The sequence below is a fragment of the Prionailurus viverrinus genome, chromosome C2 (assembly GCF_022837055.1).
Source record: "Prionailurus viverrinus isolate Anna chromosome C2, UM_Priviv_1.0, whole genome shotgun sequence".
Lineage (NCBI taxonomy): Eukaryota > Metazoa > Chordata > Mammalia > Carnivora > Felidae > Prionailurus > Prionailurus viverrinus.
This window is the reverse complement of record NC_062569.1, coordinates 46702408-46716441: the sequence shown is the minus strand read 5'-3', so window position 1 is coordinate 46716441 and position 14034 is coordinate 46702408.

Sequence of the window (14034 nt, the reverse complement as noted above, 5' to 3'; positions counted from 1 at the left end):
CATTCACCTGATTAGGTTGTTATGATAAATATGTGAGCTAACATAGGCCACATCCTGAAGTAACTGGAACTTAGCAATGTTAGCTGCTTTTTATTATGACTATTAGTAACATTATTATCCTACAGGCACTTATGTGATATGAAGATCTGATTGACATTTTAAGTCATGTCAACATTTAATTCTCTCTCATGTAAAAGTCATATTTTTCTCCAGTCTCTCAGTTTATCATATGAGAGGAAATCATCTGCTGCAATATCCTCAACTAATTGTTCCACAAATATGAGCTGTTAATAACCAAAGAAGGCTATAAGACACAGAGACTGACATCAGATTTCTCTTTCTAACTTTTGTTTCTCTTATTTCTTCTGCCATAGTGAACCAGTCTTTCTGGTGGTGATGAATCATCAAAGTTAAAGTTAATTTAATTGAAGTTGTTTGTCACAGTTAGAATTCCTTAGGTTTTTGTCTCTATGACAAATTTCCTTTTGGTATTTTGGTATTTTACAGCTCCCTATTTGCTTAAACTATTTTTCCTTGTGTGACAGATAATTTCTGTGTCAACTTGACCAGATCAAGGGATGCCCAGATAAGTGGTAAAACATGATTTCTGGATGTGTCTGTGAAGGTGTTTCAGGAAGAGATTAACATTTGAATTGACAGTTTGAGTAAAGGGAATTGACCTCCTCAATGTGGGATTGTCTGAATAGAACAAAAAGGCAGAGGAAGGGAGGATATGTTCTGTCTCTGTGAGTCTGTGTCTGTATCTGTGTCTTCTCTCTGTCTGTCTCTCTCTCTCCTGACTGTTGGAACTGGGACAATCTTCTGCCCATGGCACTCCTGGTTCTCAGGCCTTCAGACTTGAACAGGAATCTACACTATCAGCTCTCCAGCTTTCAGCCCTTCAAATTGCCGCACTGGATTTCCTCCTGGGTCTCCAGATTGCAAAGGGCAGATTGTGGGACTTCTTAGCCTCTATAATTGCATTAGCCAATACCTTGAAATAAATCTCTCTCTCTCTCTCTCTCTTTCTAGATATCTCTATCATCTATTATCTATCTATCATCTATCTATCTATATCTTTTTTTAAATGTTTATTTATTTTTGAGAGAGAGAGACAGAGTGTGAGCAGGGAAGGGGCAGAGAGAGAGAGGGAGGGAGAGACAGAATGTGAAGCAGGCTCCAGGCTCTGAGCTGTCAGCACAGAGCCCAACATGGCTCGAACTCATGAACCATGAGATCATGACCTGAGCCGAAGTCAGACACTTAACCGACTGAGCCACCCAGGTACCCCTCATCTACGTCTGTTTGTCTGTCTGTCTGTCTGTCTGTCTGTCTATCTATCAATCTATCATCTATCTATCAATCATCTGTCATCTATCTCTAGAAAGAGAGAGTTCTGTTTCTCTGGAGAACCCTAAGATACCAGTTTTTCTCCTCACAAATTATAGCATAAATTGCAATTCCCAGATGTCACATTTGTCATTTCTATAATTTCTCTGCTTAATCTCTAGGACATTGCTTCCCAAATTTTAATGTGCATATGAATCCATCTTGAAATCTTATTAAAATGAAGATTCTTAGTAATTCTGCATTTGTAACAAGTTTGCAGGTGATGCTGATGGTCTAAGGAACATACTTTAAAAATCATTATTCTGAAGAAGTAATAATAGTAAATAATAACAACTGCCAATACACTTCCTAGCCCTCTTCTATGTGCTTAGGGATCTTGACTTAATCCTCTAACAACCCTATGAGGTTGGTAACATTCTACTTCTGCTGTTTTACAGATGAGGAAACTGAAGCACAAAGAGGTTTACCAATGTGTCCAAGGACATGTAATTGAGTGCAAAGCAAGGAGGTTTTGAACCTAATGAGTCTGGGTTTGGAACTCTGCACACTTAACCACTGAACTCCTGTGATGTAAAAACTGAGCATCAGCTTCTTTGTATATATCATGATAAAATGTTCTGGATCTGCTAAACTGTTCACAGTTATTCAATCATTTCTTTTTATTTGGGACCTGTGTAGGTAAGTGAAGGGGCAATGGTGTCAAACTGTCCAAAACACTAGCTGCTGGTCTGAATTAAGATGGACTGTGAGTGTAAAATACACACTAAGTTTAGAAGAAATAGGGAAAAAATAATGTAAAGTATTTCAACAATTTTTTTTATAATGACTGCATGTGAAACAATAATGTTTTGGATGTGTTGGATTAAATAAAACATATTTCATTTTATTTTTTATTTTTTTTCAAAAATTTTTAACATTTATTTATTTTTGAGAGACAGAGCGTGAGTGGGGCAAGGGCAGAGAGAGAAGGAAACACAGAATCCGAAGCAGCCTCCTGGCTCTGAGCTGTCATTACAGAGCCCAACCCGGGCCTCGAACTCACAAACCATGAGAACTGAGCCAAAGTTGGTGCTTAGCCAACTGAGCCACCCAGGCACCCCTCATTTTATTTTTTAAGTTTTTTTTTTTTTTTGAGAGAGAGAGAGAGGGATAAAGAGAGAAAATGGGGAGGAGAAGAGAGAGAGGAAGAAAGAGAATCTCAGGCAGGCTCCATGCTCATTGCAGAGCCTGACGTGGGGCTCAGTCTCACAACTATGAGATCACGACCTGAGCCAAACTCAAGAGTCAGATGCTTAACCAACTGAGCCACCCAGGCACCCCAAATAAAACATATTTTAAAATGTATTTTCACCTCTTTTTACTTTTTCAAAATGAAGCCAGGAGAATATTTAAAATTCTATTTCTGACTTAGATTATATTTCTACTGGATGACACTTGGGTGGAACTTCCAATACAGGTAGTTGAGCATAGCCCTTCTCCACTATTCATTCAACGGTGAGACGCAAAGCTTCTCTTACATCAGGAAACAAGACATATGTCAAGCTCAGGGAAGGTAGGTGGTCAGGGGTGAGACCTGAGGGCAACCAGATGGCTAACCATGGGGGCTAACCATGTCTGCCTACCTGCAGCCTAAACAGTAGTCCTTGTGATGGTGTTCACAATGGGTTTTTTTTTTTTCAACGTTTATTTTTTTTTGGGGGGGGGGGGACAGAGAGAGACAGAGCACGAACGGGGGAGGGGCAGAGAGAGAGGGAGACACAGAATCGGAAACAGGCTCCAGGCTCTGAGCCATCAGCCCAGAGCCTGACGCGGGGCTCGAACTCACGGACCGCGAGATCGTGACCTGGCTGAAGTCGGACGCTTAACCGACTGCGCCACCCAGGCGCCCCCACAATGGGTTTTCTTGAACCCTTTATTACTAAACAAATGACTGAGTTAGTGTGTCTGATTTTAATGTGAAAAATTCTTGATTCTGGCCACAGAGTGAATTATGTGTTCTTCCAGGATTTTAGTTTTGTCCCACAAAATGAGTGAGTGTAACTTCAAGATTCCTTCAAGATTTAAAATGGTATAATTGTTTGCTGATAAACACAGGAAAATCAAAACTCTAGAACAGGTGATATGCTTTAAATTCCATGCAGCCAAGGCAGGGGGAAAGCCATCTAGCTCCTAAATACATGAACAAGCAGAAGAGGCAAACATTTTATACTGGTAACTTCATGAGCTGTAGATCTGTGGCAACCAGGTTTAGTTTTCTTCGCTTTCCACTTTTGAGAGTATGTTCAGAGAGCCTTAGTAGTATATCATGTCCCCCTTTAATTGCTAGAGTTATAAACTCAAAAAAAGTAATGAAAAGATTTGTTTTATGCTTTAAATAAGTCACCAAAAGACAGTCTAATGGATCATAAATCAAAGGTTCTAAGCTACCTTTACTTTTCTTGTGACTTCTGAACCATACGTGGAGGTGGAGAATAGTTGAACTGAGGCTTAGTCTTTCCTTTTTGAAGTTCAAAGTTAATCTTGTTTATTTAAAAAATTCCCATCTCAGAATTTTAAAAATGTTTGTTTTTCAAGAGTGACATCATGGGACATGTGATTTTTAATAAATTGTCTCATATAACATAACAGGTATTTATATCCAATCTTTGGAGAGTGATAGCTTTGGTCAATATAATTACTGGCTTAAAGCTTTATTCCGGCCTGATCAAATACATCAGCACATTTTTAATCTCTTTGGGGTTTATGAGAATATTAACTTGTTTCTTTAAATGTTTTTTAAAACTATTTATAATAATACATCCTAAAATCTTTAGAGTAATTTGTTCAGTTACTAATTAAGTGTTCTCTGGCAGAAGAATAGATAATAAAACCTCAGAAAAATAATGTCCTGGAAGGTATTCTTCCTTGGGACCCCATTAATTTCATGTTTTAGTTCTATGCTAATTTGCACATATGTCTGTAATTCTTAAGTCCTTACCTTAATAATGGCAGGTCATTTTAATACCAGCTCATTAAATAGAGAATGAGAAAAGCAAAGGCAAATAAGTTTTTGGATAACTTTTAAAACCTTGAACTTATTTTAAATATCAACCTGACATTTTGTACTTTAGGGTTTGGCCTCAAATACAATTTAAACCAGATGGCAAAAGGGCACATTAGATTATGATGAATTCTTAGCAAATCTTAGTGAAGCACCCAAAATATAATATGACATAGTTACCAAACCATTTTATCATATATTCAATTTAGTTGAATATTTTAAAAAGCCAGTTGGTAGTTTCAACAAATTTAACATGGTAATAATTTATCTGTTAAATTTTTTGAAATAGACGGTCAACTCTTAAAACATATTTAATAGTATTAAATAGTTTGGAAATAGGCTTAACTTTTTTCTGCAAGGAGTTTAATTTCGGTGGACTTTTTCCACTGAATCATTCATGTTCAGACTATCATGCCTCTCTTTTAAGTTAACTACTTTGGCATTAATTTCTTTGCTTACTTAAAAAGAGAGGACCAGTTTATTTCTAAAGTATTTTTGTTTGTTTTCCTTAAAACAGCAGCAAAATTTCATTTTTAAATAAGGATCCACTAACTAAGTGGAAACGATCTCATCAGAATAAGTGCAAACCTTTTAGGAAGAATAATCATGGCACCAAAGTTATTACAGTAATAATTTATTCAGAAAGCAGCACTTGTGTTTGAAGATGGCTACAAATGGGAATGGAAATAACAGAGAAAGAACAACACATATTTTGAGGATGAGATGCCATTTCCTTTTGTAAGGATTTGGTCATGCCATAGGCATTATTTCTTTACAAAATCAAGTTAAATTTCTTTATGTGTGGTGGTCTGCCCTCTCCTGGGCCAGAATAATATACAAAAGATCCATTTGATTTGTAAAAAGGGAAATTCAGCTCCAAACGACTAAAGTATCTTTTAACTTAACCTAGTATTGAAATCTTAATGCATATTTATTAATGTAATAACTTCTCATGGACTGTATCCTAGTTCAAATATTTGAGAAGTTCTTAAGGTGTGGTTGTTCCACTAATTTCCATCTTATCTCCCTTTACCCCTTCTCTCTATTACAAAATAAACACAGCTTGCCACTTGACATTTTCCTTGACCTCTCTTTTTAAAGTATTTTAGAATTAACTCACAGGGAATGAACAGAATTCCCCCTCTTTGCCTACAGATTTTTCCATTAGAATTTTTACTCTAAACATAATTACAAATTTGTTAAAGTAGAAAAAGAGAATAAAAGTAAACAAACCATTAAATATTACCTACAATTTCTTTCATAATAACCACTATTAATATTTGGGAGACTAATCCTCCAGACATTTATGATGTACGGTTATATATGTAATACACTAACCTAAAAAAGGGAGATACAGAATACATACTTTTGAAACCTTTTTTATTTTTTAACTGAATACATGAAGAAAAGATTTGTGTTTGGCATTTGAAACTTTTTATATTGCTATTTAATCATTGTAGAGTTCTGTGTCTCTTTTGCTCAATTATATAGTAATCTCCTTTGGGAGAATGGCTGTGCTGAATTAACTTGGTATTTCTATTGTTAAGCAGAGCATTATATACAAAACTATATACTCAATATTTTGGAACGGTCTCCTGACAATGAGTTGCTTTGGAAAGTATGCCCAGAGAAAAAACGGAAAACAAGTAGACTCCATCCTCTCAGTATATTATTAAGATAAACCAAGCAAAATGAATCTCAGCAGTGGATAATATCAGGATTTCAGTTACAACCACAATGAGAGTAAGTGATATTGTGTATACAAAGTCATTTGATAGATATGATAAAATAAGTATTTGAAATTAAATAGGTGACTTCAAGGAAATTTTATTGCTATAGCTTATTTACGGTTCTTTTGTGATTTTCTGTTTCATTCTTGACAGTTTTGAGGTTATAGAAAACGTCTCCTGACGTGTTTTCTCAGCCCATGAGACCTCTTTGGTGTGACTTAGGAGAGATCTCCTTACTGGTATAAAAGTTATATCCCAAATTGCATTACTCAAGTAGACTGAAAGATTTTTATCTTCCAAGTAACAGTACTGTATAGTTTGGGAAATTTGGCAAGATAGCTCAGCTCCACCTAGTCACTTAGAAATCCAGGCTGCAGAAATTGTGCCAACTTAACAATATGGCTTCCAAGGTCTCTCTGTTCCAGTCAGCCCTAAATGGGGGGTGGTGGTGGTAAATGAGTTTTATAAGAGCCTATGCCTGGAAACGGCACATGCCATTTTCAGTCACATTCTATAACAAAAACTATCATTTTGCCATACGTAGCTGTAAAATAGACTAAGATATGTAGTGTGTGTTCCAAGAAGAAAATGTAGATTTTGGTGAGCTACTTGCTAGTACCTCTAGTGAGTCTTTGCTGTACCTCTTTTATGAGAATTGCCTCTGTCTTTCCAGGGATGAGATGCCCTTTCCCATTATATTAGTAACATATAACCTTCCTCCCCACCTTCATTGATTTATTAATGGTGAATACCTGACATGTCACCAAAGGGGCCAATCAAATTTAGATTCTCCTTCCAGAGAATTAGAAAGTGAGATTCAGAGGCCTTTTCTGTGTGTCCTTAGAACTAAAGCCATTAAACTTGTGAGGTCCCAGGAAGAAGAGGGGGAGGAGTAGAGGATGGGATGAGAACAAAGCAAAAGAATGCAAAAAAGACAAAAGACGTACACTGGATTTCTGATGATGTTCCTGTTGCTATCTTAATCCCTTCCAAAAGTCTGACTGGCTACTCTGCGTAATTCATGAGATGAACTTATATCCTGTTCATTAATTCTTATTTTTTAAGTTGACTCAAGTTGATTTCTGTTACTTTAAACCAGATTTTCAACTAACATGTTGGTGAGAAATTTCTACTGAATAGGAAAGAATTAGACAAGGTCAGTTTTTAATCCTATTCTCACACCTGTTAAGTGTCTGCCTTTTCAGAAGTGATAAGTAACTGAGCTTTCCCCCATCTGCAAAATGTGAACAATAATTCACACTCTTCAGTTCCCTTACAGGCTATTAACAAATAAAGCACAGAATACAGTGACAGACATACTGTGTATGCTCAGTAATTGATAGTTCTGGTAATGATAAAAAGGATGATGATGATAATATTTACAGATATCAAACAACACTTGTCTGGTATATTTATTTCAGAGGAACCAGTGGTTAACAGCTGTTCATGAGTCCATGAGGTTGTGTTTTCTCAGATTTCCAAGTAAGACAAAAACCAAGTGAAATGTGGTACATCTAATTAAGGAAGCTGAAACTTTGTGCCAACTTTTGTAAGCTGTCTATAGCTTAAAATCTCCTAAAGACAAGAAAACATTTTAGAAAAACTCATCCTAACTCAAATAGTGCCAATCATATAACGGGGAAAGTATTTTATTTTCTCAGAATATTTTGGCCAATGTTTTCGATTCACTTTCCAGAACATGATTATATCTATAACTCTACAATGTTACAGTTGCCCTAAAAAATAGGCAACTAAAAGATTTGAAAATGTATCTGTCATTTCTAAGAAATGTAAAAATGGCAGGTACAATTTAAATCTGTCTTAATCTAACGCCACCTAATCAACTCACTGAATTAACCGTCACTCTCCATGGCAGATGCAGTTGAAGTATATTTAATTTAATTCCACTTAACCAAGTCACTGAATTAACCATCATTCTTCATTCTTACTATATTACACAGGGATAGATGCCTACATAATCTTGTATGATCACAGCTACTGGGCTATTCCCTAATACATGCATAAAATAAATGCTTTTGAGTAAGGAACATTAAATGGTTGTGATGTAATTGAAAATTCCAGAAGAGTTTGGCACTCAGATGCTTAAAACACACATAGACACACACGGAGAAACACACACAGACACACACACAGACAAACACACACTTTAAATAGACCAAACAGGAAAATGTCAATGCAGCTGTATGAGTATGGTTTCTGCAATAAGATGGCTAAATTTTAATCGACCAAGCAATATTCAAAATGAAATTCCTTAGTCATGAGTCAATTGGGATGGATATATATATATATATATATATATATATATATATATATACACACACACATATATATGTATATGTGTACATATATATATATATACACACACACATATATATGTATATGTGTACATATACATATATATATATATATGTATATATAATGCCTATCTCATTCAATCATGTTAAATGAGAGGGGACTTAGGACTTACTATCCTGTTAGTTGATGTTTTCTGTATTGGATTCTTTCTCAGTTTCTCAGTTCATAGAATATCTATTGATAATACTTAGACTCCTGAGGAAATTGTGCTCATTTTTTTTCCTTCTGTCTCCGACAGACCATGCTAATGGAAGAAGAACTACCAACTGCTCCAGGAATGTTGTGGCGTATTTAAATATCAGAGAAATGAAGTGCAGTTGCGTAAGCATGCATCTTATTCAGGACTCTTAAATTACAGATGGGAGTCTGAAAAAGCACATTTATACAAAATGAGGCAAATAGCCATAGATATCCTGAACCTATGTACTTACAGTTTCAGGAAAGGAACAATAGTAATGATAAACTTGATTAAAGAAAAAAAGTAAGTGGCTCAGTCTGCTGAGCATTCGATTTCGGCTTAAGTCATCATCTCACGGTTCATGGGTTCAGGTCCTGCATTCAGCTTATTGCTGTCAGCCTGTCAGCACAGAGCCCCCTTTGGATCCTCTGTTCCCCTCTCTCTCAGTCCCTCCCCCATTCATGTTCTCTCTCTCAAAAAATAAAGGAAAAAGTAAGTAATGCTGAAAGTGCAAATTCCTAATACCCCAAGTTAGAAGGCTTTCCCAATGTTGATGTATAATCCAGAGGCAATATTTTATCTCATTAAAATGCTTCTCAACAATAACAAAGACCAAAAACAGAAAAATAATATTGCCAATTCATATCACAGACCATGAGCTAAAATATAGATCAATTTGAAAATGACCAAAATCCAACAGAAAGGGAGCAAAGAGTATAAACACAAATATGAACATAAAATTTGCAGAAGAGCTATGAATGCTCCTTAAACATATATAAAGACTTCACCTTTACTTAAAATATGAGAATAGCAAATTAAACCAAAACTGATATGCCATTTTTTTTTTATCTCTAAAGACTGGCCAACGTCAGTTTGGTAACAAATATTCTTGTTAGAGTGAAGAGAAACAGGTAATTTCATACATAGAATGTTATACAACCTCTAAGGAGAACAATTTGTCAATATATATTACAGTGTTAATGCATATAACCCTTTGCACCTGTAATTCCAAAACTTTTTACTTGTATACTCCTATTCTGTGAAATGACTTTTATAGCCTTGTTTTCATAAACATTGGAAATAAAGACTGTGTGGCTACATAGATGATGTTACATGCATACAATTGAATTCCATTTGGCCAGATAAGAAGTGTCCTCTTCCTTAGCCAAGAAAACCGTCCCACTATAAAACAACTAAACATCATGCATTAAAACATTTCATATACTTGGCTAAGTTTGCAATTAAATAAGTAAATGCCTTAGATGTCAAAATGAAACTAAAGCACAAATTGAGAGCCAAGTAGGTGCGCAAATTCAAAGGTAAGTAGGTGCTAAAACTAGTGGTTGTCTAAAGAACTTACTATTCCTTGACTTCAGTGTTAACAGCCATGTAAGACAGGAAAAAAAGTGAGACTGGTGCATTGTGGGAAGCTGAATCAGAGATTCCCACTCATAAAAATGGGACACCAAATGACTACAACCATAATAAAAATGTTGGGTAGGGGATGGAAAGACCATGTAAACACGGTAAACATGGCTGTATTGACCATGGTTGTGAATAAAAGAATAAAATATTACCTGTTAGAAAATTGGTTCACAGGTCAACTCCCACTCAATTATGTGCCCCAAGTTCTAACTGCCAGTAACATCTAAAAGACCTCAAGCAAAGAATTTATTTGAATGTAGCTCTGGGTTGATATTGTACCTTGACAATGAGAAGAGAAAAAGAGGGGAGGGTACATCCTCTCAAGATACAAGAAATGAAGAAGTTGGATATCTTCCAAAAATTAAAAAAAAAAGATTAATAAATTACAGAAGAAAAAAATGTGATCATTTCTCTGATCATCTCAATGTAGAGAAAACATTCAACAACATTTAAAATCAATTTATGTTAAAATTTTTAGAAAACTAGGTACAAAAGAAGATTTGAAAAATCTGATATGAGGTACCTACTCAAATGTATAGCAATCTCAATTTTATGGTACAGCATTAAAAGCATTCCCTTTAAAATCAGGAATAAGGAAACTATTCCTACTTTGTCATTTATATTCTGCATATATTTTGGTGTTCCAGCTAGTAAAGTAAGATAAACAAAAGAGTAAATTATTTAGAAAGAAAGAAAAAAAAACCTAACATTTTTTATAGATATGACTGTCAACAAAGAAAATCAATATAATCTAATAAATCACTTGCATTAATGAGAAAATTTGAAGAGGTTACTTTAAAAAGTATCAATATACAACTGTCAATTGTCATCCTGAATACCAGGTATTTAATTTTTAAAAGAATAGAATTTAAAATAGAAAAAAAATCCCTAAAAACCCTATTGAACAAAACTGTGAAAATGAAAATTTATGGAGAAATTCAACAATTTTTTAAAGGAAACAAAACCTAAATAAGTCAAACATTAGAAGGTAAGTAGGTGCTAAAACTAATGGTTGCCTAAAGAACTTACTATTCCTTAACTTCAGTGTTAACAGCCATGTAAGAGGAAAAAAGGTGAGATTGGTGCATTGTGGGAAGTTGATATATCATGTTCATGTATGGATTACTTAATGTTGTAAAAGTATCAGTTTAATTTATGGAAGTGAAAAAGTCCAAAGATAGCTACAACACACTGTCAGAAGAATATAGTGGGAGGCTTTACCTTAATGGATGTCAGCATGTTTTATATTAAGCAGTAAAACTAAGACATGCAAGAAATAGGCTACTGAAATGGAAAGCAAACACCCAAACAGACTTACACAATATAGACACTTGATTTATAAAAGAAGTACATGGAAAATAATTGGGGATCAAATGGACTTTTAAGTAAATAACTCATACAATTAAGTACACAAATGGAAAAGAATGAAATTTGATCCCTACCTCAAGCCATAAACAAAAATCAATTCTGGATGGAATGTGAAAGCCAATTTTGTATGCTAGTTTAAGACAATTACTTTATGACCTCATGATAAATAAGGATTTTAAAAAATAAAACACAAAAGCAAAACTAAATATAAATAAAAATACTGACAACTTTTACTACATTGAAATAAAAAACTTCTATATATCAAAAGAAATCATAATGAAAATGAAGAAATAAGTGATTGAATGGGAAAAGGTATTTACAACACATCTAACTGCAAAGAATTCATATCTAAACTATTCAAATAGTTCCGAAATTAGTCATTAAAATGATAATTCAAAATGGCATTTCATAAGAGAAAATACAAAAATCCATAAAAATAATTTTTAAAAGTCATGCTAAAAAGGAATATAAAAACGGAAACTACAGTGATATGTCATTACATACCTACCAGATTGGTTGGGAAAACAACAAACAACAACAACAGACTGAATCAAGAAGTAGTAAAGATTTGGAGCAGTAGAAACTGTTGCAGACTGCTGTAGAATTATAATTTTGATACAACCATTTTTGAAAATAATTTGACATCATCTAAATGAGTTGAACACAGACATATGCTATGACCCGGCAATTCTGCTCCTGATATATTTGAGGTCATCTCTTTTTTTCTGTGTTTCAGGAAATACAAGAATATTCATAGAGGACTGAAATAGCTAAAACTAGAAATAACCAAAATGACCAAAAAGACTGGAATGGAAAAATGAATTGTTCTATGTTTCTTTTGTGGAATCCTATACAGCATTAAATAGGAATGAACTGGAATTACATGTAAAAGTGTTTACAAGGCAAGATGGCATGTTTCTATTTATATAAGAGTTGTGCATAGACACAACTAAGCTCTAGTGACTACAAATATATATATGAGTGATAACAAACAATAGCAAGAAGACTATTAACATAAAAAATCAGGACAATGGTTACCTCTGGGAAGATGAATAAAGAAATACTGGGAATGGACATGAAGAACCTTCTGAAATGTTGGAAACGTTTTGAATCTTACCTGAATTATAGTTATACAAGTGTCTGCTTTATAATTACTCTTTAAATTGTGCCTACACATTTTATACTCTCTTCTGTGATTATATCAAATGAACACATATTTCTGATATGAAAACATATATTTTCCCATGAAAAGATTACTAAGCTAATTTTTAATAATAGAAAAAAAATAAATGAGATGCAATTTTATAGTCACAGATTTGCAAAGACTAAGAAGTATGGTAATGGCAGTGTAAATCCATATGAGCACTTTGGGAAACAATTCAGTATTATCTTATAAATTTGATGGTGCTCATACCCCTGACTCAACAGTTCCACTATTAGATACCTCATATGCAGGAGACATACCCAAGAAAGTTAATAGCATATTATGTATAAGAGCAAAAAATTGGAAACAATTCGTACATCTTATAATAGAAGCATGAATAATCCTATGTGGACTCCTCTGTAATGATGAAAATTAATGACCTATCATTATGTGCATTAACACAGATGAGTCACACACTTGATGTAAAAAGTATGTTGTAGAAAAATATATCCAGTATTATTGTATTACTGCTCAAATACATGCAATGTGAAAATAAGAAATCATAAATATATATGTATATATAATGCATATTTTATATTATAAATTGTAACTTATATAAATTATATATATACATATAAATCTCTGATAAAACATTAAAGAGTCAAATATAAAGCTGAATTAACAAAAAACCTGGATGATGAGAGAGAAGGAAATTTGGAGTGTTATACACAATGGGCTTCAAGGTTATTGGTAATGTTCTATATCAAGCCATGAGGTAGCTAAATGAGTAGCTATTTTATTATTATTCTACATATCTTTCATATGCATATACTATATACATACACATGTATTAATGACTTATGTATGCATGACACAATCCTTAGTTTAAAAGAGTTATGGGGAAGGAAAAAATAATGAGGTGATACTTTTTATATTGAAATGGAAAATGATTTAAAAAATTAAGTGGATATGTGTATAAGATGCTATGATTAGTATGAACAAAAGGGAAAAAATGAGAATGAACACATGTTTTCCTTATTTGTGTATGAATATCTTTAGAAAGTTACACAGGAAACTGACACTGGGTTGCTACACAGAGGAACTAGGTATTTGGATGACACTTAAGTGAAAGGGATAATTTTTATTGATAATGCCCTTCTGTAACTTTAAACTCTTGTATGAAGCAAATACATTGTAATTATTGAAATAACTACAATTTAAAAATTTTAAATAAATGATAGTATCCTACTCACTCTTTTTAAAATTAAAAGTGTGTCCTATGATATATCTAAATGGGTGGGAAAGAAGAATCTGATTTATATCCTACTAACACAAAACTAAAGCATTCCATCCCTGGCCTTCTTGCCTACAGGGCATGGCACAAGGAATGGGCATACTCTTCTGTTGCCACACAAAAAAGGAG